General features: G+C 39.8%; 1 protein-coding gene and 1 pseudogene across 1 annotated transcript in view; one reads left to right on the top strand and one right to left on the bottom strand.

Moving 5' to 3' along the window:
* Positions 1 to 24,732, top strand: part of MYO5A (myosin VA) — a 228,597-nt gene that overhangs the window by 24,143 nt on the left and 179,722 nt on the right.
* On the bottom strand, positions 1,176 to 1,850 carry LOC108538181 (elongation factor 1-beta pseudogene; annotated as a pseudogene).

Here is a 24,732-nt window from a genome sequence, read left to right as displayed (position 1 = left end):
TGGAGGGGGGGAAGTAGCTTCTCTCATAAAAGGAATAGAAACATTTGTTTGTATGTATACTCTCTTTCTTCCATCCTTAAGTATGGAATGTGATGTATGGAGCTGTGGCAGCCAAATTGTAATTATAAGGCAACAAGCCTAAGAATGAAAAGTTAACAAGCTAAGAAGGTAGAGCAGAAAGAAAAGACAGAATCTGAGTTCTTTTTGAGACAGTTTCATTCTATAGCCCAGGCTGGAGTGCAGTGGCACAGTCTCAGCTCACTGCCACCTCCCCCTCTCAGGTTCAAGCGATTCTCACGCCTCAGCCACCTGTGTATCTGGGATTACAGGTGCAGGCAACCACGCCGGCTAATTTTGTATTTTCAGTAGAGTCAGGGTTTCACCATGTTGGCCAGGCTGCTGTTGAATTCCTGACCTCAAGAGATCCAGCCTCCTTGGCCTCCCAAATTGCTAGAAATAAAGCATGAGCCACTGCATCTGGCCAAGGGACTGAATTTTTTTTTTTTTTTTTGAGAAAACGTCTCACTCTGTTGCCCAGGCTGGAGTACAATGGCGCGATCTTGGCTAACTGCAACCTCCGCCTCCTAGGTTCAAGTGATTCCCACACCTCAGCCACCTGAGTAGCTGAGATTATAGGCGTGTGCCACCATGCCCAGCTAATTTTCATATTATTATTATTTTTTTGAGACAGAGTCTTGCTGTGTTGCCCAGGCTGGAGTGCAGTGGCGCAATCTCGGCTCACTGCAAGCTCTGCCTCCCAGGTTCAAGCCGTTCTCCTGCCTCAGCCTCCCGAGTAGCTAGGACTACAGACGCCTGCCACCACACCTGGCTAATTTTTTGTATTTTTACTAGAGACGGGGTTTCACTGATTTAGCCAGGATGGTCTCGATCTCCTGACCTTGTGATCTGCCTGCCTCAGCCTCCCAAAGTGCTGGGATTACAGGCGTGACCCACCGTGTCCAGCCTAATTTTCATATTTTTTAGTAGAGAGAGGGTTTTGCCATGTTGGCCAGGCTGGTCTCAAACTCCTGACCTCAAGAGATCTGCCTGCCTCGGCCTCCCAAAGTGATGGGATTACAGGTGTGAGTCACTGCACCCAGCCAAGAGTCTGAGATCTTTTTTTTTTTTTTAAATCTTTCAAGCTTTTATTTAAATGTCATGATCCAGGATGGATTTTAGATCTTGCTGAAAGCAGCCACATCCATGGACTGCACATAGTCCTCAAATGCAGTGATCTGCTCCTCTAGCATATCTGTTCCAACTTTATCATCTTCAGCTACACACTGTATTTGAAGTTTCTTAATTCCGTATCCCACTGGAACTAGTTTAGATGAGTCCCAGACTAAGCCGTCTGCTTGAATGCTTCTGACGCTCTCTAATTTCGCCATATCTGCCTCATCATCCCAAGGTTTCACATCTCGTAAGATGGTGGACTTGGAAACAAGTGCAGGTTTTTTTGGCTTTCTTTGATTCATATTGTGCAAGACGTTCTTCCCTTAGCTTCTTTGCTTCTTCACTTTCCTCCTCATCAGATCCAGAGAGCTCAATGTCATCATCGTCTTTACTATCTGTGTAGCTCCACTTCCTGTAGTGTCTTCCACATCTGCAGGACCATACTTGCCCAAAGCTTTCTTCACTCCTGGCAGGCTGGCCTTTTCCTTTTCGTAAGACCTGATGTGATTATACCAATGTAGGGCATGACACAGGTCGGCAGGCAGTGGGCCAGGCACTGCTTCAAATACTGCCACATCTGTTTGTGATGGCACATACCCCTTGATGTAGCTCTTGTCTTCCAGGTAATCATTGAGCACCTGGAGGCCAGTGGGGCTTTTCAGGTCTGCAAAACCCATGGCATTGGCTGTATCTGAGAGTTCTCCATGTACGAATTGGGGACCCTGAATTAAGTGGCCCACAGATAGTCCTTGGACCTTTTGCTGCATTTGGAAATAAATTAATAAAATAGGCCTGTCTTAAATTCATACCTCTACAGCTCCCGAAGATGACGGGGACCGCCGAGTCTGAGTTCTTAACAACATTATTGAGCTGCCAGAATAGCCCTGAGGTAACCTTTGGACTTCTTGTTAAGGATACAAACTCCTAAGAGTCTAAGCTACCTGTCAGACTTTTCTTTTTTCTTTTTTTTTTGAGATGGAGTCTCGCTGTATCGCCCAGGCTGGAGTGCAGTGGTGCGATCTTGGCTCCCTGCAACCTCTGCCTCCTGGGTCCAAGCAATTCTCTGCTTCAGCCTCCTGAGTAGCTGGGATTACAGGCGCCTGCCACCATGCCCGGCTAATTTTTGTAGTTTTAGTAGAGGCAGGGTTTCACTAGGTTGGCCAGGATGGTCTCAATCTTCTGACCTCATGATCCACCTGCCTCAGCCTCCCAAAGTACTGGGATTACCAGTGTGAGCCACTGCGCCCAGCATTCTGTCAGACTTTTCTGTTCTTGTAGCTGAAAGCATTCCTGATTTAAGATGTGGCAGCTTCAGTGTGAATAAAGTTGGTATAAAATTGGAGAGTTTGTCTATATGGTATTATTTAGGCACAGAAATACAGGTAATATGGGAATATGACAGCATTCGGGGGGTGAAAGATCAATTCTAGTCATGCTTTGGACATTGCAAAACATAAGTATTAATGCCAAAGAATCCAGTCCTAGTCATAATTTCTAGGTTTTCTGGCTACCTCCTGAGTCCTTTCCCACTGCACTTACGACATTTTAAAGTGTTATCTTCCCCAGGCTTAGAAACCTGAACATGACAGAGGCAAGGATTGAAGTTTCAATAATATGGGAGAAGCTGGGTATGAGTAAGAGTGAGTGGGTAGAAGACATCAATTAAAGGATGAGTGTGTAGAAACCATACCAGTCTTCTAACCATTGTTGTTTCTAGGATATCCCAAGCTTATGGTAGCTGCATATTCTTGAATTTCAGTGGGGGAAAGAAGAGAACAAGACATTAAAAAAGACAAAAAAAAAAAAAAAAAAAAAAAAAAAAAAAAAAAAAAAAAAAGGAGAAGGAGAAACAGCAGCAACAGCCTTTGAAGGCCTAGAAAATGTTCATGCAAGCATTAAAAGCTCCTTCAACTTAGGAGTTCACTTCCACCTGGTTTCTGAACACCTATGTGAAGTTGATGGTAAAGCCATGCCGATCATATGCCATTCCCGTTAAGTTTTAGATTAATGATAAAATGTTTGGTAAATTTGTTAATTTGGTATGGAAAGTTAAAGTAGAGGTAGATAATACCTTTTAGAAGTGAGAAAATACCCAGGACCCTTGTGGAAAAAAAGTAGTTAGGAAATTAAGAAAATTTGACCATATCAGGAGATATGTAAGTTTCCACTTACTTAATTTTTTTGATTCAGTTTTTATTTCATTCAGTTTCATTGTTTCTAAAATTTATTTTTGTAAATTTTTTATTATTTTTTCTAGACATGGTCTTGCTCTGTCACCCAGGCTGATGTGCAGTGGCACAATTTTAGCTCGCTGCATCAACCTCCCAGGTTCAAGTGATCCTCCCACTTCAGCCTCCTGAGTAGCTGGAACTACAGACATGAGCCACCATGCCTGGCAAATTTCTTTGTTTTTTTTTTTTTTAGAAATGGGATCTCACTGCATTGCCCAGGCTCAACCCTTGTCCTGAACTCCTTGACTCAAGAGATCCTCCCACCTTGGCCTTCCAAAGTGCTGGCATTTACAGGTGTGAGCCACCATGCCCAGCCTAAATTTATTTTTTATTGAATCATAATAGATGTACATATTTTGAGGGTAAAGTTATAATTTAATACATTGATATAATTTATAAAGGTCTAATCAGTGTAATTGGGATAGCCATCACCTTCCCTATTTGTTTTTTCTTTATGCTAGAAACATTCCAATTAGTCTGTTAGCTATTTTGAAATATACAATAGATTATTGTAATCTGTAGTCATCCCACTGATCTGTTGAACACTAGATCTTACTTCTTCTATCAAACTGTATATTAATATTTGTACCCATTAATCAACCTCTCTTTATCTCCCCCACCCTGCTACCTTTCCTGGCCTCTGGTATCCACCAGTCTACTCTCTTGTCTTCATGAGACCTGCTTTTTTAGCTCTCACATACGAATGAGAACATGTGATATTTGTGCCTGGCTTATTTCACTTAACATAATGATCTCCGGTTCTATCCATGTTGCTCCAAATGACAGGATTTCAACTTGTACTTAAATTTGTATCGTTTGCTGAGACTTACAGGGCAATCTCTCTTTCCTTAGTCATAAAGGAAGACACTAATTCTTTGTGTAACTGAAGAAATCAACCAAAATGTTATTTACTAATGGCACAATGAGAGAATTGTACTTTAAATGGAGGCTGACACTTGCAAACCCCTATATATGTTCATCTGCCTTTTACATTTGTCAACTAGATTGGTAGCCTCTCTGTTCTCTTACTAAACGTTTTGGAAATGGCTGGCCTTACTGAACAGACACTTCTGTAGATGTGGCATGGTCAGAGGTTACATTATTTCTGGTTTGGAGAGAGAAAGAGAGTTTGTAAATGCATTATAGGTAAATATGGCAAGTCTACAGTTATAGCACTATTCGATATTTAGATCTTATGTACAAGTGATACAGAATAATTACGAGCTTTATTTTATATTTTGTCTCTCTGTTGTTCAATGTTAGACCCTGAAGTGCTTTTGATCTTACTAGAATCCGTTTTGTCTTAGGTTTTGTGAATTTAAAAAAAATTTATGTATGTATGTATATATGTATGTATGTGTGTATATATGTATTGGGATGGAGTCTCACTCTGTTGCCCAGGCTGGAGTGCAGTGGCATGATCTTGGCTCACTGCAACCTCTGTCTACCGGGTTCAATCAATTCTCCTGCTTTAGCCTCCTGAGTAGTTGGGATTACAGGTGTGCACCACCATGGCTGGATAATTTTCATATTTTTGGTAGAGACGAGGTTTCACTGGCCTGGCTGGTCTGGAACTCCTTGACCTCAGGTGATCTGCCTGCCTTGGCCTCCCAAACAAAAATTTAGTATTATTTTATATATATAAATACTATGTTGACCACTATTTAAAAAAGGTAATTAACAGAATCTCATATTAATATGGATAAATGTCCAGGATATATTGTTAAGCAGAGAAAAGTAAAATACAGTGTGTGTGTGTGTGTGTGTATAGTATATGTGTGTGTGTGTGTGTGTCTGTGTGTATGCCTATGTTATGGAAGTTTATACTAGACTGTTTAGACTGTTTAAAAGAGTTTTTTCTGTGGGTGAGATTTTGGGAGATTTTCATTTTCTATTAATACTTTATTCAATTATGTAATATCTGAATTTTTATAATCAACATACATTCTTTTATAATCAAAAAAGCAAATATTTTCTTTTTTCAAGTAGTGTGAACAAATATATTTCTTTTCAATTTTATCTTATTTTATTTTATTATTTAGAGCCAAGGATTTGTTCTGGCATCCAGGCTGAAGTATAGTGGCACAATCACACCTCACTGCAGCCTTGAACTCCTGGGCTAAAGCAATTCTCCCACCTCGGTCTCCCAAGCAGCTGGGACTACAGACACACCACCACGCCCAGCTAATTTTTCTATTTTTTTGTAGAAACGGGGTCTCACTATGTTGTCTAGGCTGGTCTTGAGCCCTGGGGCTCAAGCAGTCCTCCCTCCTTGGCCTCCCAAAGTGCTGGGGTAACGGGCACGAGCCACCACACCTGGCCAAATGTATTTCAAAGAGACATTTTTGAGTTAAAAGTTTTCTGGCCGGGCACGGTGGCTCACGCCTGTAATCCCAGCACTTTGGGAGGCCGAGGCAGGCGGATTATGTGAGGTCAGGAGTTGGAGACCAACCTAGCTAACATGGTGAAACCCAGTTTCTACTAAAAATACAAAAAATTAGCTGGGCATGGTGGCGCATGCCTGTGATCCCAGCTACTCAGGAGGCTGAGGCAGGAGAATCACTTGAACCCAGGAGGCAGAGGTTGCAGTGAGCTGAGATCATGCTATTGCACTCCAGCTTGGGCAAAAAGAGCGAAACTCCATCTCAAAAAACAACAAAAAAAAATGAGCAAAGGATTTGAATAGACATTTTTCCAAGAATATATTCAAATGGCTAATAAGCACATGAAAAGATGCTGAACATCATTAATCATTAGGGAAATGCAAATCTAGCCCACAATGAAATATCATTTCATGCCTATTATCACACACAAAAAAACAAAACAAAAACAAAAATAACAAGTGTTGGAGAGGATGTGGAGAAACTGGAACTCTTGTGCACTGGTGGTGGTAATATAAAATGCAGCCACTATGGAAAACAGTATGTCAGCTCCTCAAAGTTTTATTTATTTTATTTTTTATTTTTAAGAGACAGAGTGTCCCTCTGTCACCTACGCTGAAGTGCAGAGGGGTGACTGTAGCTCACTGTAACCCTCAAAATCCTGTGGTCACCCAAGCGATCTCCCTGCCTTGTTCTTCCAGAGCACTGGGGTTACAGGTGTGACCTACTGTGCCTGGCCCCCTAAAAAAATTAAACATAATAATTAACATATGATCCAGCAATCCCACTTCTGGGTATATACCCAAAAGAATTCAAAGCAAGGTCTCAAAGAGATACTTGCACATCTGTGTTCACAGTAGCATTATTCACAATGGCCAAAGGATGGAATCAACCCAGTGTCCATTGGTGGATGAATGGATAAACAAAATGTGGTATATTTATACAATGGAACATTATTCAGCCTCAAAAAGGAAGGAAATTCTGAAAGATGCCTCAACGTGGATAACCTTGAGGACATTATGCCATGTGAAATAAGCCAGTGACAGAAGATACATACTGTATGATTCTACTTACATGAAGTACCTAAAGTAGTACAATCTGTAGAGGCAGAAAGTAGCGTAGTTGTTCCTGGTGGCTGAGGGAAGGGGAAAATGGGGCGTTCATTTAATGGATATGGAGTTTCGGTTTTGGAAAATGAAAAAGTTCTGTGGACAGATGGTGGTGATGGTTACACAACAAAGTAAATGTATTTAATACCACCACTGAAATGTATACTTAAAAATGATTAAGATTGTAAATATGTGTATTTTACCACAATTAAAAATAATAATAATAAAAGAAAATCCATTAATGCTTCAGAATCTTCTCCAAACTTTTCTTGGCCATGCTCTTTGCAAGTTGTTATTTTAAAAGCATAAATATCTTTAATGTCTTATGGTAAACCAGTATCAGTCCTTCCTTCACTGAGAATGAGATAGGTAGCTAGAACTGAAGCTGCTTCAGGAGTAAAAGGGCGAAAAAAAAAGGAGATACTTTGGGCCACTAAAAGCAATTCAGTCACATCACCATTTTGCCTTGCCTTGGGACTCTGCCCACCAAGCCTAGAATCTAGTAGTATCTCTAGCTCTTTTAAAAAATCTTTTTTTTTTTTTTTTTTTTTGGACGGAGTTCGTCTGTCGACCGGGCTTGGAGTGCAGTGGCGGATCTCAGCTCACATTGCAAGCTCCCGCCTCCCAGGTTTACGCCATTTCTCCTGCCTCAGCCCTCCCCAGTGCTGGGCACTACAGCACCCGCCACCTCGCCCGGCTGATTTTTTAATTTTTTAGTAGCAGACGGGGTTTCACCGGTTAGCCAGGATGGTCTCGTCTCCTGACCTCGTGATCCGCCCGTCTCGGCCTCCCAAAGTGCTGGGATTACAGGTTTGAGCCACTGCGCCCGGCCTAAAAATCTTAAATGACATCTTACTTTTGATATGCCTGACTACATTCCTGAGCCAGCAAGACATTTGTAGAAATTCATCAAGTCTTTACCACTGCTATTCCGTTAGGGGTTAATATGGGTGAGTATTCACATAATAATCTTGGTATGGGGTTGATACTTCTAAACATCAAATAAAGGCAAACCATAATGGAAAAAAATTGACAAGAATATAAACAGTTTCAAGCTCTCTACAACAACAGCATGTTCGAAAGGAGGTTAGTAAGCAATCTGACAGAACAGGAAAATATTTTTAATTCTTTGGTTCAGGGCTCAATATCAATATATAAAAAGTAATAAAATCTGTGAGAAAGGCTAACACCTTAATAGAAGAATAGAAAACACTAAGGCAATTCACAAAAGAAACTTAACCTGTAAACATTGAGAAAGTGTTCAACTCATTAGTAATGTAAGAAATGCAAATTAAAATGAAGAGGTTTTTTTAAACCAAACAAATGAATAAATATTTTTAAAAATCATACTTATTTCTTAGGGAAATGAGTACTATCATAAACTGCTAGTGGGAGTAAAATTGGTTCAATCTTTCTATAGGGCAATTTAGCACAATATATGTATCAGAAGCCTTAGAATTTTTCACACCCTTTGAGCTAACAGTCATAATTTTAAGAATTTATTTTCAGGAAATAAGCATGAGTGAATATTGGAAGGGTGATTATGTCAGTGCTGTGGAATAGTGTATCCATGGAGATAACGTAGATGTCCAGCAATAGGAAATTGTTTACATAGGTTGTATCTGTACCTACTAGTGTTTTATCATTTTATTAGTCTTCTCAAATAATTAATTTTTGGCTTTGTTGATTTGTCTTTATTGTACAATTATTTTCTAGTTTGCTGATTTTGTGTTTATCTTTGTTATTTTCTTTTTTCTACTTTCTTTAATTTGCTATTCTTTTTCTAGCTTCTTGGGATGAATGCTCAGACATTGCTTTTCAGCCTTTGCTTCTAATATATGATTTAAGGATGTAAATTTCTCTCGAAGCAACACTTTGGCTATATTTCTCAGGTTTTGATATGTTGAATTTTTATTATTGTTCATTTGTTTATTAATTTCCCTTGATAGTTTTTCTGTGAATCATTTCATAAAGAAATGGCTTTTTTCCAAAATTTGGCAGTTTTTAAGTTATCCTTCTGCTCTCAATTTCTTCTTTTTTTTTTTGAGACAGAGTCTTGCTCTGTTGCCCAGACTGGAGTGCAGTGGCATGATCTTGGCTCACTGCAACCTCCACCTCCCGGGTTTAAGCAATTCTGCTGCCTCAGCCTCCGGAGTAGCTGGGTCTACAGGTGCATGCTGCCATGCCTGGCTAATTTTTTTATTTCGGTAGAGACAGTGTTTCACCATGTTGCCCAGGCTGGTCACGAACTCCTTAGCTCAGGCAATCCACTCACCTCAGCCTCCCAAAGCACTGGGCCAATTACAGGCGTGAGTCACCGCACCCGGCCAATTTCTTCTTTTAAATATTTAAATTTTATGTATGTATGTATGTATGTATGTACGTATGCTATTTCAGGACATCTGCTCTCAACTTCTCGCATAATTTTGCTGTGAACAGTGAACATACTCCATTATCTGTGTATATTTTTTGAAATTTGTTGAGACTTGCCATCCTGACTCCTCATTCCATCTGCTGCCAGCTGCTCTTAACATTTTATTCTCAGGCTGCTTGCAGTGGCCCACACCTGTAATCCCAACACTTTGGGAGGCTGAGGTGAGTGAATCCCTTGATCCTAGGAGTTTGAGGCTAGCCTAGGCTACATGGCGAAACCCCATCTCTACTAAAAATACAGAAATTAGCTGGGCATGGTGGTGCATGCCTGTAGTCCCAGCTACTCAGAAGGCTGAGGTGGGAGAATTGCTTGAGCCTGAGAGGTGGAAGTTGCAGTGAGTCGTGATTGTGTCACTGCAATGCAGCCTGGGTGACAGAGCAAGATGACTCTGTCTGAAAAAAAAAAAGCTGTTTCACCCAAGATCACACCCTCTTGCACGGCAGCCTATATCTAGTGACTGACTGGTTGTTGCACAGGTTTAGTAAAGGCCTATCCCCATTGTGCCAACTCAGGACTACCCTGAAGGAAAGGCATTCTGGTTTCACAGCACCTCATGGGGTTGACTGAGGGAGGCATTGCGTTCTTCTCAAATTGTGTATTTAATACAACTTAAACTTTCCTGAGTGATGAGTCATCAGTAGTCCAATAGTACAATGAATCCCTTATAGTCTACTAAGGTGTTATGGGATATTTGCCCATATACTAAACTACCTCAAGTCAAAATATTTGGAGAGCCTGTATCCTTTATTATAAGGTTATCAACCCTTACTTTTTGTTGTATTTTCAAAGCTTCTCTAGATCCCTGTATTTTCACAGCTTTCCTTCTGTAGCGAATACTCTTTGGAGGGTCTTCCTAGATTGTAAGAACCTTCTTTAATCCCCAGCCATTTTATAACTCGACTTCCTCTCTCACCTCAGCCACAAGGGGCTGGACCAGGAGTGGCAACGCGGTCATTCCGTGTCCATTTCCTGTGACGTTTCCAGGGGAGGAAGCTTACTGTCTGTAGTTACACCTGTAAACTCGAAGCTCAGGAGCTATGCAGTGGGCATCTTTTAACAGCCATGTGGCCTAGAAAGCACAAGGGGCAGATATACACAAATGAGCAGAGACAAGAAACCGAGAGGGATGATGAGCTGTCTCAGCCCTGTTTCCAGTCCTGTCTGAAGCACTGTTCCTGTTTTTGGGCTTCATGAAGGGACCTATATCCTTATAATCCTCTTTGCCTGCCTTAACTTAACTCAAGCCAGTTTGTGCTACTTAGGACAATATTAATTTTCTTTTTTTAAAAAATTTCTCTCTTTTTAAAATTATACTTTTAAGTTCTAGGGTACATGTGCACAATGTTCAGGTTTGTTACACATATGCTATGTTGGTTTGCTGCACCCATTAACTCATCATTTACATTAGGTATTTCTCCTAATGCTATCTCTCCCCCTGCCTCCCACCCCACACCAGACCCCGGGGTGTGATGTTCCCCACCCTGAGGACAACATTAATATTCTAACTTTAAACTCAGATGAACTTGGAAACTGTATAACAGATAACATTATAAAATAAGACTAGAGGTAGAGTTTTTGAATGAAAACAAGGGATTCTCTCCCAAGAAAAGCTTTAATGCATACAAGGATTTTATGGCTTCTCTTTTGACCACTCGGAGTCCATTTTTGCTTCTTAAACTTGTTTATCTATTTACTTATCTTAATTGACAAGTAAATACTGTGTATATTTATGGCTTACAATATGTTTTGATATATGTATACGCTATGGAATAGCTAAATCAAGCTGTTTAACATATGCATTACCTCACTTTTTTTTTGTGATGAGAACACAAAATCTACTGTCAACAATTTTCAGATATACAATATATTGTTATTAACCATGATCATCATGAAGTGCAGTAGATTTCTTGAACTTATTCTTCCTGTCTAACTGAAATTTTGTGTTTTTTGACCGGTAGTTCCCCAATGTTCCTGACCCTCAGCCTCTGGTAATCTCCATTTCACTCTCTGCTTCTATGACTTCAACTTTTTTACAATCCACATATAAGTGAAATCATGCAGTATTTATCTTTCTGTGACTAGCTTATTTCACTTAACATAATGTCCTCCAGGTTCATTCATGTTGTCCCAAATGACAAGACTTCCTCCTAAGGCTGAATAGTAGTAGTCTATTATGTGTGTGTGTGTGTGTGTGTATGTATGTATATATATATATAGAGAGAGAGTATATTTTCATTATCCATTCATTTGTTACTGGACACTTAGGTTTGCTTTGGATAGTTGAATTTTAGACATTTTAAAGTCAATTTAATTTTTTTAGTATTTTAGGCTTAAATATATTTTGATATAGGTCAAAAAATATGGAGATATATATATCATATATCTCAAGAATGAATGCTAACTAACATTGAAGCTTGTAGATAGTATAAGGAAAATTAATTTGCCAGTTGGACGTTGTTGAGAATTATGTTATTGTTAACCTTTAACATTTATTGTGAAGTCTATGCAATAGTTGTTCTTGCTTATGCATTGAAGTGCTCAGGTAGATACATTCAGCAGAATCCTTAACACTTGCTCATAGCTTGGCACCTAGCACCTAGGATAATAGATAACAAGAAAGGCCGGGCACAGTGGCTCATGCCTGTATTCCCAGCACTTTGGGAGGCCGAGGTGGATGGATCACCTGAGGGCAGGAGTTCGAGACTAGGCTGGCCAACTTGGCAAAAACCCATCTCTACTAAAAATACAGAAATTAGCCGGACGTGGTGGTGTGTGCCTGAAGTCCCAGCTATTTGGGAGGCTTAGTCAGGAGAACCTCTTGAACCCATGACAGGGAGGATGCAGTGAGCTGAGATGGTGCCACTGTACTTTTGACTGGGTGATAGAGCCAAACTCTATTAAAAAACAAAACAAAACAAAAAAACAAGAAATAACATTAGATCTTTTATTTAATCATAATGTTATTTTGAAGGACCTCTGTGACTAGATACTATAGTATATTTGTAACCCAACACTAAATGATTTCCATTGGCAAAACGATCTGTGGGTGTTAGCAGAGAACCAAGAAGACCCTTGGTCTCTTGTGTATCTGTGGGCTTTGTTCTGGTCCCCAGCCAGAGATTTCATCTTACATTTTTGTTCATATCAGGTAACAGATTGCGGGTGGATTAGTGAAAAGCCATCCTTAGTAATAGGGAATGTTTTGATGATGAATCATTAATGCTTTTTGTTTGGAGATCAAAGATGGCACCATTCAGTGATAAACATGTATTTCCTTCATATGATATAGGAAAGATGTTTGACTCTGTATTGCTGATTTACTCTGGTCTTCCCTGCCTCATTCTTTTCTATTACAGGTCAACATCTCAGATTGTGGGGTGTTGAAGCGAGGGGCCAGGCAGTGAAGCTTTCTATGCTGGTAGTTTGCTCTGGGGCTTTTAGTTGTTTTTTTCTACTCTTATATGATACAAACTAAAATATGGTTTCATAATATTTGTGTTTCAGATCACTTATTATTGAATACAGATTATTTATAGTTTTAGATAAAGGATATACTTTTGCCCATATTTCCGTCACTTCCTTTAATTCTTGTCTGTGGAGGCTGCGTAACAGTCTCAGAATGCACAATATTTCTAGTGTGCGGACCTTGTTGTCGAGGTTTTAGACACACTGAGCCTCATGTCTTCTAGAGTATAGTATTATTGTGTAAGCAAGTATCAGTGCTAAAGAATACTTTTTTTTTTTCTTTTTTTTTTGAGACTGAATCTCGCTCTGTCGCCCAGGCTGGAGTGCAGTGGCACAATCTTAGCTCACTGCAACCTCTGCCTCCCCGCTTCAAGCGATTCTCGTGCCTCAGCCTCCCAAGTAGCTGGGATTAGAGGCGCCTCCCACCATGCCCAGCTGATTTTTGTATTTTTAGTAGAACAGGGTTTCACCATGTTGGCCAGGCTAGTCTCAAACTCCTGACCTCAAGTGATCTGCCTGCCTTGACCTCCCAAAGTGCTGGGATTACAGGTGTGAGCCAACACGCCCGGCTCCAGTAATACATTTTTGAAATGGAAGAAACATTCTCCATTCTTCGTTAATGTGCTATGGGAAAGAGTGGCTACATATTTATTTTATAGCTCTGGAATTAATGATTCAAAGTATAATATATCTCATTTGCAATGCTCCATAGATTGTTTAAGATCATTTGCCAGCCACTTAATCTGTGGCTATAATTAAATTACTCTCAAACTTCTGACTCTGAGATTTAGTTTTTCTTGGACGAAAGACTCCCTTTTCTATCTCTATCTTCCAAAACATGTTAACTGACTCTTGAGAGTCCCAATTGAAAGCCTTTTTCACGTATAGCCTGCACCAACCTTTCTTCCCTCAGACCTTGATGATAGACTAAGGGTTCCATAAACTCTGCTTCTCATCTCCACCAGCCTATAGGCTCTGTTGACTCATAGCCTAAGCACTAACTCTGAGTTTTCCCCTATGTTTAAAAACAACCAAAACTTTTTATTATGGGAAAATCTAATCTATATACTAAAGTAGAAAGAACAGTACAATAAATTCCCATGTACCTGGGTCCCAACTTCAACAATATCAACTCCTGGCCAGTCTTACGTCAGCTATACCCTCACCCACTTTTGCCTTTCCATATTATTTTGAAGCAAGTCCCAGACATACTGTTAATTCATCCCAAATATTCCACGGTGTATCTGTGCAGAAAAGAGCATAGCAGGCCTGACTGCTATCCTTTGGAAGGTCTGTTTACAAGGTTGGCCCTTGGCAAGCATCTGGGAATTTGGATTTTGGAAGGGTTCTCAACCACCCTAACTAGTAGTAGTGTACTGTGCCTAAGCTTTGTGTGCAAACTACATAGTTTATGGTGAATACTTACTTTCCTTCTGGGAGTCTGGAATCTTGGTAAGTGCTATACAGAGTGAGCCTATGTAACCTGTCCTCAGTAAAAACTTTGAGCAATGTGTCCCTATGAGCCTCTTTGGTAGACAGCATTATTGTAACTAGCTGCTGGGGGAATTAAACCCATCCTGTGTGACTCCACCGCGAGAGGGCTCTTCAAAACCTGTATTTGGTTGCCTCTAAACATTATCTCATGCACCTTTTACTTTTGTGATTTTGCTCTGTGCCTTTTTGCTATAATAAATCTTGGCCATGAGTACAGTTATATGCTGAGTCCTGTGAACCCACTTACCAGATCACCAAACCTGGGTGTGGTCTGGGGATTCCCTGACAGATTATCTCTAACATAAGCCCTTGAAAAAATCTGTATATCTATGTATGACCACAAAACCATTATGACACCTAAAAATGTTTATAATTCCTTAATATTATCAAATATCAAGCCAGTTTTTACATTTCCTATTGTCTCATAAATGTCATACTCTTTTTTTCTACTTTGTTCTAATCAAGGTTCAGGTATTGCAACTGATTGATACTTATTGTAAGTCTCAAGCTATAGGTTCTTACTCTATCTTTTTCTTTTCTTTTTTCCTTGAAATTTATTTTGTTGAAAAAACTGTTTAATTTTTCCTGCATAGTTTCCCACAGTCTAGTTTTTGCTAATTATATTGCCATGGTATAGTTCAATGTGTTGCTTTGTAAATTAGTTGTTGGATCTAGATGCTTCTTGTGTGAGTTTTTGAAAGCCCAATGCCTTCATATATCCTGAGGATATGCCTTAATTTCCATTTGATTAATGTTTGCCAAGAACATTGATGTACTTGGATAAAAGGGGATTAAACAGTAAATATCTTTGTTTTCATTAGCATGAGACAGATCTTCTGACACTTGGAGCCTGACTCTTACTTTAGAGAATCCAATAAAAAAATACATGACTTAGGCTGGGCGCGGTGGCTCACACCTGTAATCCCAGCACTTTGGGAGGCCGAGGTGGGCGGATCATGAGGTCAGGAGATCGAGACCATCCTGGCTAACACAGTAAATCCCATGTCTACTAAAAATACAGAAAATTAACTGGGTGTGGTGGCGGGTGCCTGTAGTCCCAGCTACTTGGGAGGCTGAGGCAGGAGAATGGCGTGAACCCTGGAGGTGGAGCTTGCAGTAAGTTGAGATTGTGCCACTGCACTCCAGCCTAGATGACAGAGTGAGACTCTGTCTCCAAAAAAAAAAAAAAAAAAAAGGCTTAGTGTTCATTACTTGCTTTTCAGGAGGTAACCCTGGCAGGGATCTCTGAGTAAAAGCAGGCTTTGATTACCTAGAGTTGGTACAGTGTCATTGTGACCAGATATTCTGATATAGGTGGAAATGTGGGGTTTTCTTATTTTTTTTAAGACTCTGTAAAAACAAAATATTAATAGAAAATGACAGAACCCTACTAAAAATTGTAGACCCCACATGCATTAATTTCCTATGCAACGAAATCCTTCAGTACCTTAGTAATGAAGTTCTAATTAATGAGTTACTTAAGTCCCTCTTAATTCAACTCTGTAGGAATAATCCAACAGCCAAGGCCCAATGTAATTATCATAGGTCATCTTTGGAGATGTGCCTTTTTTGAAACAGCTGGATGGTTGGGCATTTAATAAACATTTAGAATGTAAATGTATACTTAAATTAAAAAAATTAAATTGTGGTAAAGTACACATAGTGTAAGTTAACCATCTTAACCATGTGTAAGTGTACAGGTCAGTAGTGTTAAGTACATTCATATTGTTGTACAACCAGGCCAGGCATGGTGCTCACAGCTGTAATCCCAGCACTTTGAGAGGCTGGGGCAGGAGGATTGCTTGAGCCCAGGAGTTCAAGGCCAAAACTCTCCATCTTGCCAAACTATATCTCTGTACCCATTAAACAATAACTCCCTATTTCCCACTCGCTCTAGTCCCTGGCGACCTTTATTCTACTTTCTCTCTCTATGAATTTGATTACTCTAGGTACCCTATATAAGTGGAATCATATAGTATTTGTCTTTTCATTACTGGCTTATTTCATATGGCATAATGTCCTCAAGGTTCATCCATGTTGTGACATCTTTCAGAATTTCCTTCCCTTTTGAGGCCAAATAATATTCCTTTGTGAAATATACCACATTTTGTTTATCTGTTCATCCATTGACGGTCATGGGTTGCTTCCATTCTTTGGCTACTGTGAAGAATGCTGCTGTGAACATGGGTGTGCAAGCATCTCTGAGATCTTGCTTTCAGATCTTTTGGATTTATACCCAGAAGTGGGATTCCTGGATTATATAGGAATTATATATTTAATTTTTTGAGGAACCACCATACTATTTTCTGTACTGGCTGCACCGTTTTACATTACCAGGGCACAGAGGTTCTAATTTCTCCAGGGCACAAAGGTTCTAATTTCTCCACATCCTGTCCAACTCTTGTTATTTTCTAGTTTTTTGATAGTAGGCATTCTAATGGGTGTGAAATGGTATCTCATTGTGGGCTTGATTTGCATTTCCCTAATGATTAGTGATGTTCAGCATCTTTTCATGTGCCTATTGGCTATTTGTATATCTTGTTTGGAGAAATGTCTATTCAGAGTCTTTGCTCATTTTAAAATCAGGTTGTTCATTGTTGTTGCTGTTCAGCTGTAGAATTCTTTCATTTTTGCTTTGAATTTACTTAGAGATGGGTCTCACTACGTTGTCTGGGCTAGTCTTGAACTCCTGGGCTCAAGCAGTCCTCCTGCCTCAGCCTCCCAAAGTGCTGAGATTACAGGTGTGAGCCATCATGCCCAGCTGAATTGTAGAATTCTTTATATATTCTGGGTATGAATCTTTTATCAGATATATGATTTGCAAATATTTCCTTTCATTGGGTTTCCTTTTCACTCTGTTGATTGTGCCCTTTGATGCACAGAGGGTTTTTTTTGTTTGTTTTTTGCTTTTTTGGAGACAGAGTCTCACTCCATCACCAGGCTGGAGTGCACTGGCGCGATCTCGGCTCACTGCAACCTCTGCCTCCTGGGTTCAAGTGATTCTCCTGCCTCAGCCTCCCGAGTATCTGTGACTACAGGCGCGCGCCACCATGCCCTGCTGATTTTTTACTTAGTAGAGATGGGGTTTCACCATGTTGGCCAGAATGGTCTTGATCTCTTGACCTCGTGATCCACCCACCTCGGCCTCCCAAAGTGCTGGGATTATAGATGTGAGCCACTGCACCTGGCCTTCTTTTTTTTTTTTTTTTTTTTTGACACAGAGTCTCACTCTGTTGCCTAGGTTGGAGTGCAGTGGTGCAATCTCGACTCACTGCAACCTCTGCCTCCCGGGTTCAAGCAGTTCTCCTGCCTCCGCCTCCTGAGTAGCTGGGACTACAGGTGTGTGCCACCACGCCCGGCTAATTTTTTGTTTTTTTTAGTAGGCACAGGGTTTCACTGTGTTAGCCAGGATGGTCTTGCTCTCCTGACCTTGTGATCCGCCCGCCTCAGCCTCCCAAAGTGCTGGGATTACAGGCATGAGCCACCACACCCAGCTGATGCAGAGAGGTTTTAAATTTATTTACTTTTTTCTTTTATTGCTTGTGCTCCTGGTGTCAGCTCCAAGAAATCAATGCCAAATTCAGTATTATGAAGTTTTCCTCCTGTATTTTCTTCTAAGAATCTTACTACAGTTTTAGCTCTTAGCATTTAGGTCTTTGGTTCATTTGGAGTTAATTTTTCTGTGTGGTATAATGAAGGTTTATCTTCATTCTCTGCAGTTTCACTTTTACACTTTGGTTTAATGATGCATGTACACGCCATGTAGAAGATAATGTAAGGTTCTAAATTTAGTTATGCTATTGACAACTGCTTGCTGTGGAAATCTTGCTCTAATGCCTCCTCCCATAGGCAGTTGTTACTGATTTATCTCATCTTTCCCAAGAGAGTTTTAAGTTTTAAGAAACAGAAATTGTTAAATATTATTTGTTAGTTATTAAGTATTATTTATACTTTTAGCTTAGCTTTTAAACTTTTTATTTTGAAAAGTTTTCAAAACATTCACAAAGTAAGAAGAGTAAAACAAATCCCCCCAAGCACGCAGCTTCAACAAATAACAGCCTTCTGCACATTTGCTTCATTTCTTCCTTTTCCCAACATTTTCTTCTTCTGAAAGATTTTTAAGGCAAATCACAACCATTTTATTATTTCACTCATATTTATATGTTTAATGTAAACATAGACATTTCTGATCAAATGTGTATTATGTCAGAGTATGCCTTTCTATGTATTTTATAGTAGAGTTCTTGTATAATTAATTTTGTTGTTTTAAAGCCTGGGACTAGGGACTAGCACCAGCAGCAGAATTTTGATATTTGAAATTTGCTTTAGAGTTCACATATTTGCTTTATAGAATGTATTTGATCATGTCTACAACTAATATGCTGCATATGCTTCAGAAATGCAAACCCCAATTATAACATAGCTCTTTTGGGGAAATATGAATTGCTTACAGCCCTCCACATTAAAATGTGGTTTCCAAGAATTCATTATTTACAGAAATCAGCTACATATGTTTACAAATGGCTTAGAATGAAAACTCACCGGAAAGATTACAAAAATAAGCTTCTCTTTTTTTAACTCCTTCCCTGTCTTTTGAGTGGATACTATGCAACAAAAGCATTCACCTCATCCATAATTCTTTCAACCCCTTATGGGGTTTTTTTTTTTCACTCTAGATAATTTAGTAAAGTTCAATAAAGTAAGAACTTTTTGCTGTAGAAATACTATGCAGAAGTTAAGAATTCACAAATACATGGCCATGGAATTGAGAGATAATCAGAGGCCTCACCCAGAATTAGAAAGCTTCTGTCTTAGTGATTATGCTGCTATTGTCAGGTATTGCGGGAGCCCAAAGAATGGGCTCTTGGTAGACAGGTCATCTCGGCAGACTGAAATAAAGCTGTTTGGGAATGTGGGATAGAGATTGAGGGGAGTGAGTGAGGGGCATCAGGAATGCTGGCCATACAAGTATGCTGGTTTCCTCAGTCAGCCAAGGATAACATAAAGTTGAAACCAGGAAACGTCATAGTGTAAAACTTTTTTTTTTTTTCGAGACACAGCCTGGTTCTGTCATCCAGACCGGAGTGCAGTGGCGTGATCTTGGCTCACTGCAACCTCTGGCTCCTGGGTTCCAGCGATTCTCCTGCCTCAGCCTCCCGAGTAGCTGGGGTTATAGGAACCTGTCACCGTGCTTGGCTAATTTTTATATTTTTAGCAGAGATGGGATTTCACCATGTAGGCCAAGCTGGTCATGAACTCCTGACCTCAAGTGATCTACTTGCTTCGGCCTCCCAAAGTGTTGGGATTACAGGTGTGAGCCACCATGGCCGGCCCTTATTTTTAATTTTTTTTAATTTCTGGGACAGGATCTGCTCTGTTGCCCAGGCTGGAGTGCAGTGGTGTGATCATGGCTCACTTTAGTCTTGACCTCCTGTCCTCAAGCAGTCCTCCCAGCTCAGCCTCCTGAGTAGCTGGAACTACAGGTGTGTGTCATCACGTGCAGCTAACTTTTTTATTTTTTGTAGAAACAAGGTTTTGCTATATGTTGCCCAGGCTGGTCTCGAACTCCTGGGCTCACGCGATCCTCCCACCCTGACCTCCCAGAGTGCTGGCATTACAAGAGTGAGCTGCTGCTCCTGGCCCTAATACCCATTTTAGCACAGTGTTCCATATATCCCCCAGTAAAGAATTGTGTGTCATGTGACCTATTTCTCCTCTTTGAAAACTTCCAAATTTTTAGTATCAAGGTAAAACTTGTATCACTGAGTCTTCTATAAAGATATTTAAGAAGCATTCGTACATAACACAAATACTAATTCATTCTTTTCTTAAGAAAGCCCATATCCCTTATGCTGACATTTCTAGCTCTGAGTGTTTCCTGCACCCGTGTGCCTATGGCATGGGTGTATCCTTGTGGGAATCTTCTATACAGCCTCAGTTGTAAGCCTTTGATGACTCCAGTGGACATGATGTGGCCAGGTGTACACCCTTGACCTTTAGAATTGGCCCCACTCCTCTTTGCCTTTAGTGAAGCAACAAAGGAGAAAGTGTAATACTGCTCTTCGTTGTAACATCGTCTTTATTTTTCTCTGTTTATGTGTTATTTCCTTTCCTTTATTTCTCCTCTTTTTAAAGACTTACCTAAGTGACAACAATATTAAAAAAAAAAAACCCCAAAGAGTCTCTTGTTTGTTTTCAACTGGAAAAGTCTGATTTCTAGAATTTATTAATGGATCTAATCTCTTTTAAAATGTGAAGAAAATAAAACTACTTATTTAAAAACACAGCCTCTCTGAGAAGGTAACATTTGAGCTGAGGTTTGAACAAGGAAGATACAGTGTAGTGGAGAGAGAAGTGGAGAAAGTCGGGGCTAGACATTCTTTGGTCAAATCCTGGCTCCACCACTTAACTAGTTATGTCATCTTGACCAAGCTATTTTGACTCACTCAACCTGAGTTTTTTAATCTATAAAACTGAGGTAATAATGCACAGTGAAGGGCTATTAGGATTAAAATGAACATAGCTCTTTGACCTCCTTTTGACATGCTTCAGGAAGAGATGCCTGGACATGGCAAGCAGAGAACAGGCTCTGCTCTCATCCTCCTTGTTTCACCATCCCCCACCCCCAGCTTAACGCAGAACCTCACTCTTAAGAGGGACTTGGTAAATACGTGTTGAATTGGAATTTGATTTGAAAATGAATAGGAAAAGTATAGAAGAGGAATGTGATTTAAACAGTTCATAAAAATGAAAACGTTTACTATGGAAATGTGAGTTTCAGAACTGTGCTCTCATGACTCCTTGTTTTCGGTGATAATTAGCAACTTAAAATAATTTTGTGTTGATGCTTAATGCCAGGCTCTGGAAATCCTAATATTCAGCCTAAAGGATTTACTATAGTGTTTTCAAAGAAGCAGCATTTTGAACTGACAAATAGGTTTGCGTGTTGTTAGAAGAAAAATTTTAAGAAATTTATTTAGTGTATTACTATCATGCAACAGGGCAACAATCTTTATTCTTGTCTTTTCTGTTCAAGTTATTGAGGCTTTTTCTACCAAAAGTTTATGTTTATGTTATTATCTTTTTTAACAGTCTACGTAAAGCCCACTCCTTTCTGGCTATGATGTGAAAAATTACATTAGCATAGTGGAAAGTATATTATCCATACAAGAGGTTACTTAATCTTTTTTTAAAAGGGTAAATATTATGCTGATTCATGTTTTTATTTCATTTTAATAACATTCCTCTAGTACTACCTAGTGTAAGGATTTCTAAAAAGAGACCTTGTTATTCTAGACTTCAGTATCTCATGATCTAATCAGAGGTCTTGTGCAGAGATCAACTGACTTAGACAGGCTACTTAACTCATGTGACGGAAAACTTGAACTCTCTAGGATTCTAATTGTCCCCTTAATTCCAATAGTGTTTGGGAATATACACTACTTTGTTCAAATTCAATACCTTAAAACATTTTTTGTCATTAGAAGTGATTAATCACCTGACAGTCTTGTTTTTTTTTTTTTTACATAGTGAATTCTTTATTCTCTTTTAAAGATTTGTGTTCTGTCATTTACAGATCTTCAGTAGGGAAGGGTAATTTAAGGGATTAGGAAGTTAGTTGAAAATTGTTTAGAAATGAAAATCATTTGTAGTGACTTACATACTTCCTAGCGATTAAAAGTTCTGTAATTATTAACTCTGCCTTTGTATTTTTCATAATTATTGAAAAGAACAGATAGTTTACTTACTTAAAAAGACAACATTGAGGCTGGGTGCGGTAGCTCACACCTGTAATCCCAGCACTTTGCGAGGCCAGGGCAGGTGGATCACCTGTGGTCAGGAGTTCAAGATCAGCCTGGCCAACATGGTGAAACCCTGTCACTACTAAAAATACAAAAAAATTCAGCCAGGAGCGGTGAAAAATTGTATTTCTTTGTATTTTTAGTAGAGATGAGATTTCATCATGTTGGCCAGGCTGGTGGCAAGTGTGGTGGTGGTGGGTGCCTGTAATCCCAGCTACTCAGAGGCTGAGGCAGGAGAATTGCTTAAACCTGGGAGGCAGAGGTTGCAGTGAGCCGAGATCATGCCACTGCACTCCAGCCTGGGGGACAGAGCAAGACTCTTTCTCAAAAACAAACAAACATTGAAATCAGAAAACATTTGGAGGAATAAAGAAATACCTGCAATTTTTGGTTCTTTCTACCAAGTTGTTTTGTTAATTCAGGAACATATATGGCATTTCATATAATGATCACTTTGAAATACTTATATCTCCAAAATCCTGTGAAGAGTGAAACAGAAGTCAGGATTAAACTTAGTGTTGATTTCATCTCCTGTCCTTTTTCTGGTAATAAAAAGGACTAGGAGGGCAAAATACTTTCCTCTTAAATATCCACTCCACCCTCCCTGGCTACTGGAACAGATCCACATTCTTATTTTCTAAAAACAAAAAGGAAGGGTGTGTGTATGTGTATTTTCTACCATAGCTACCTAACTAACCAGGGCTTCTTGTGTTCTAGTTCTTTGCATTCTAATTCAGATATACTTTTCAGGAAGATGTAATGCATACCTGTAATATGTTCAACTTGCTACAATTATCATAGAATATTTTTGGTTCTGCTTTTATAGTCATTTAGGGATTGATCTAATCACTTTAATTTTTCTTAACATGAGGCTCCTAAGATTAGTTACTTTTCCTGGCCTACTTGTTCATGTGTCAGAGCTCGACAATTCCAGTGTCCCCTAACAAACGTTAGTGGTCTCCCTAGTTCTGACTGGCTTCCCGGGAATGCTTCTAGAGCCCCAGCTACCAGATGCTTCCTGATTGGGAGGCGGGCTGCTTGCAGTTGCTTTAGGAAGGGATTGGCACTGCCAGAAGCAAGACTTTTGGTCAGAATGATTCATTTCCATAGTGTGACATTAGCTGTATAGAGCAGACTATTTTTCTAAATCGTTGTGTTATAATAATAGAAGTTCAAGAACCATAATTAGGGCTGTCGTAAGGGTGTGGACATAGCCATAAGCTAAGGAAAAGGTTCATCTAGTCTGGGGATGGACCTTCACATTCTTGCCACGATATCTTTTAACATAACATTTGTTCAATTAAAATACCTTAATCCCTAGAATGTTGGGGAGTGGGACATGTTTTTCAAAATTATGGATTGGAATGGATGGGGAAGGAAAACTGAGTGCTGAGAATGGGTTTTTTAGAAATTTCTAGGTGTGTCATTGCACCCATAGTTTTTTTTAAATGTATTGCTGAGTCTCTATTGCCACCCAGATGTCACTTTTCCCCTTCCCTACTCCTGAAACTTCTAAGGCATTGCTACCATCAGTGTATCATAAATGAATTCATAGTGCTTGCCATATTCACGGTCCCTTCAAAGGGTAACTGTACCCCTCACTCTCCTTGTTGACTCAGGGCCCCTGCTAAGAAACCAAATGATCCAGCCAAGCTGATTGGACAAGGGGAGGCCCTGACCTGAGAGTGGTTCACTCACAGGCTTGTAAGGGCCTTTTGATGTGGACTGGTTTCAAAAGGGCAGTCTAAACAGAAGTAGCAATGTTGGTGTCCTGAGCAATTTAGGTGTCCTATTTTGGGAATTTCCATAACAAGTATGGAAAAGATAAACCAGAGGAGTGGTGTAGACCCATTGACAGTTGTGACCCCATTAGCAGTGGTGTACCAGAAAAGCCACCAATTCTTACTCATGGGCTTTCAGGGCCTGCCTTGGAACCAACACTTTGCTTCGGTTTTTTGCCTCTGTGTGACTTAGCTCTTCTCTGGTTCCTTATCCTGTTGTTTCTTCTGTATTCATATGTGTGCCCTACTCATCCTTCACCTGAGTGAGCTTGAGTATCAGTTCATTGCAATGATAGAAGCCCAATCCTAGGGGACCTTAGATACCCAGAGGAGCCAGGGGCAGGTTGGTAGTCCAGGGGCATCAGGGGATAGAGTCACTATTTAGGGCCAAGAAATTAGGAATCTGGGCCTCAGGCTGTCTGCCTTGAGCTGCCACAGCTCCTCTAGTAATGGACCAGATTCATTTAAAGAAATTTTTTTTTTTTTTTTTTTTGCTATCTAGACTACAGACTTTATTCAGTATCACCAGATTTTACATGCATTCATTTGTGTGTATGTAGGTCCATACAACTTCAGCACAGGTATAGATTCATATGCTTAACCTCATAATCAAATGTTAGAATCAACATCATAATCATCATAATCACGTAGAACTGTTCCATCAGCACAAAGGAACTCCTTGCGTCATCCCTTTGTAGTCATACATATCCCATACCCCCTCCAGTCCCTATCTCTGGCAACCATTAATCTGTTCTTCATTTCAATAATTTTGTCACCTCAAGAATGTTATATAAATGGAGTCATACAGTATGTGACCATTTGAGTCTGGCTTTTTTTGTTCACCATAATACCCCTGAGGTAC

Source organism: Rhinopithecus bieti, unplaced genomic scaffold (genome assembly GCF_001698545.2).
Source record: "Rhinopithecus bieti isolate Rb0 unplaced genomic scaffold, ASM169854v2 scaffold_14454, whole genome shotgun sequence".
NCBI lineage: Eukaryota > Metazoa > Chordata > Mammalia > Primates > Cercopithecidae > Rhinopithecus > Rhinopithecus bieti.
The sequence above is the reverse complement of the archived record's forward strand: the minus strand, read 5'-3'. Positions and strand labels throughout refer to the sequence as shown.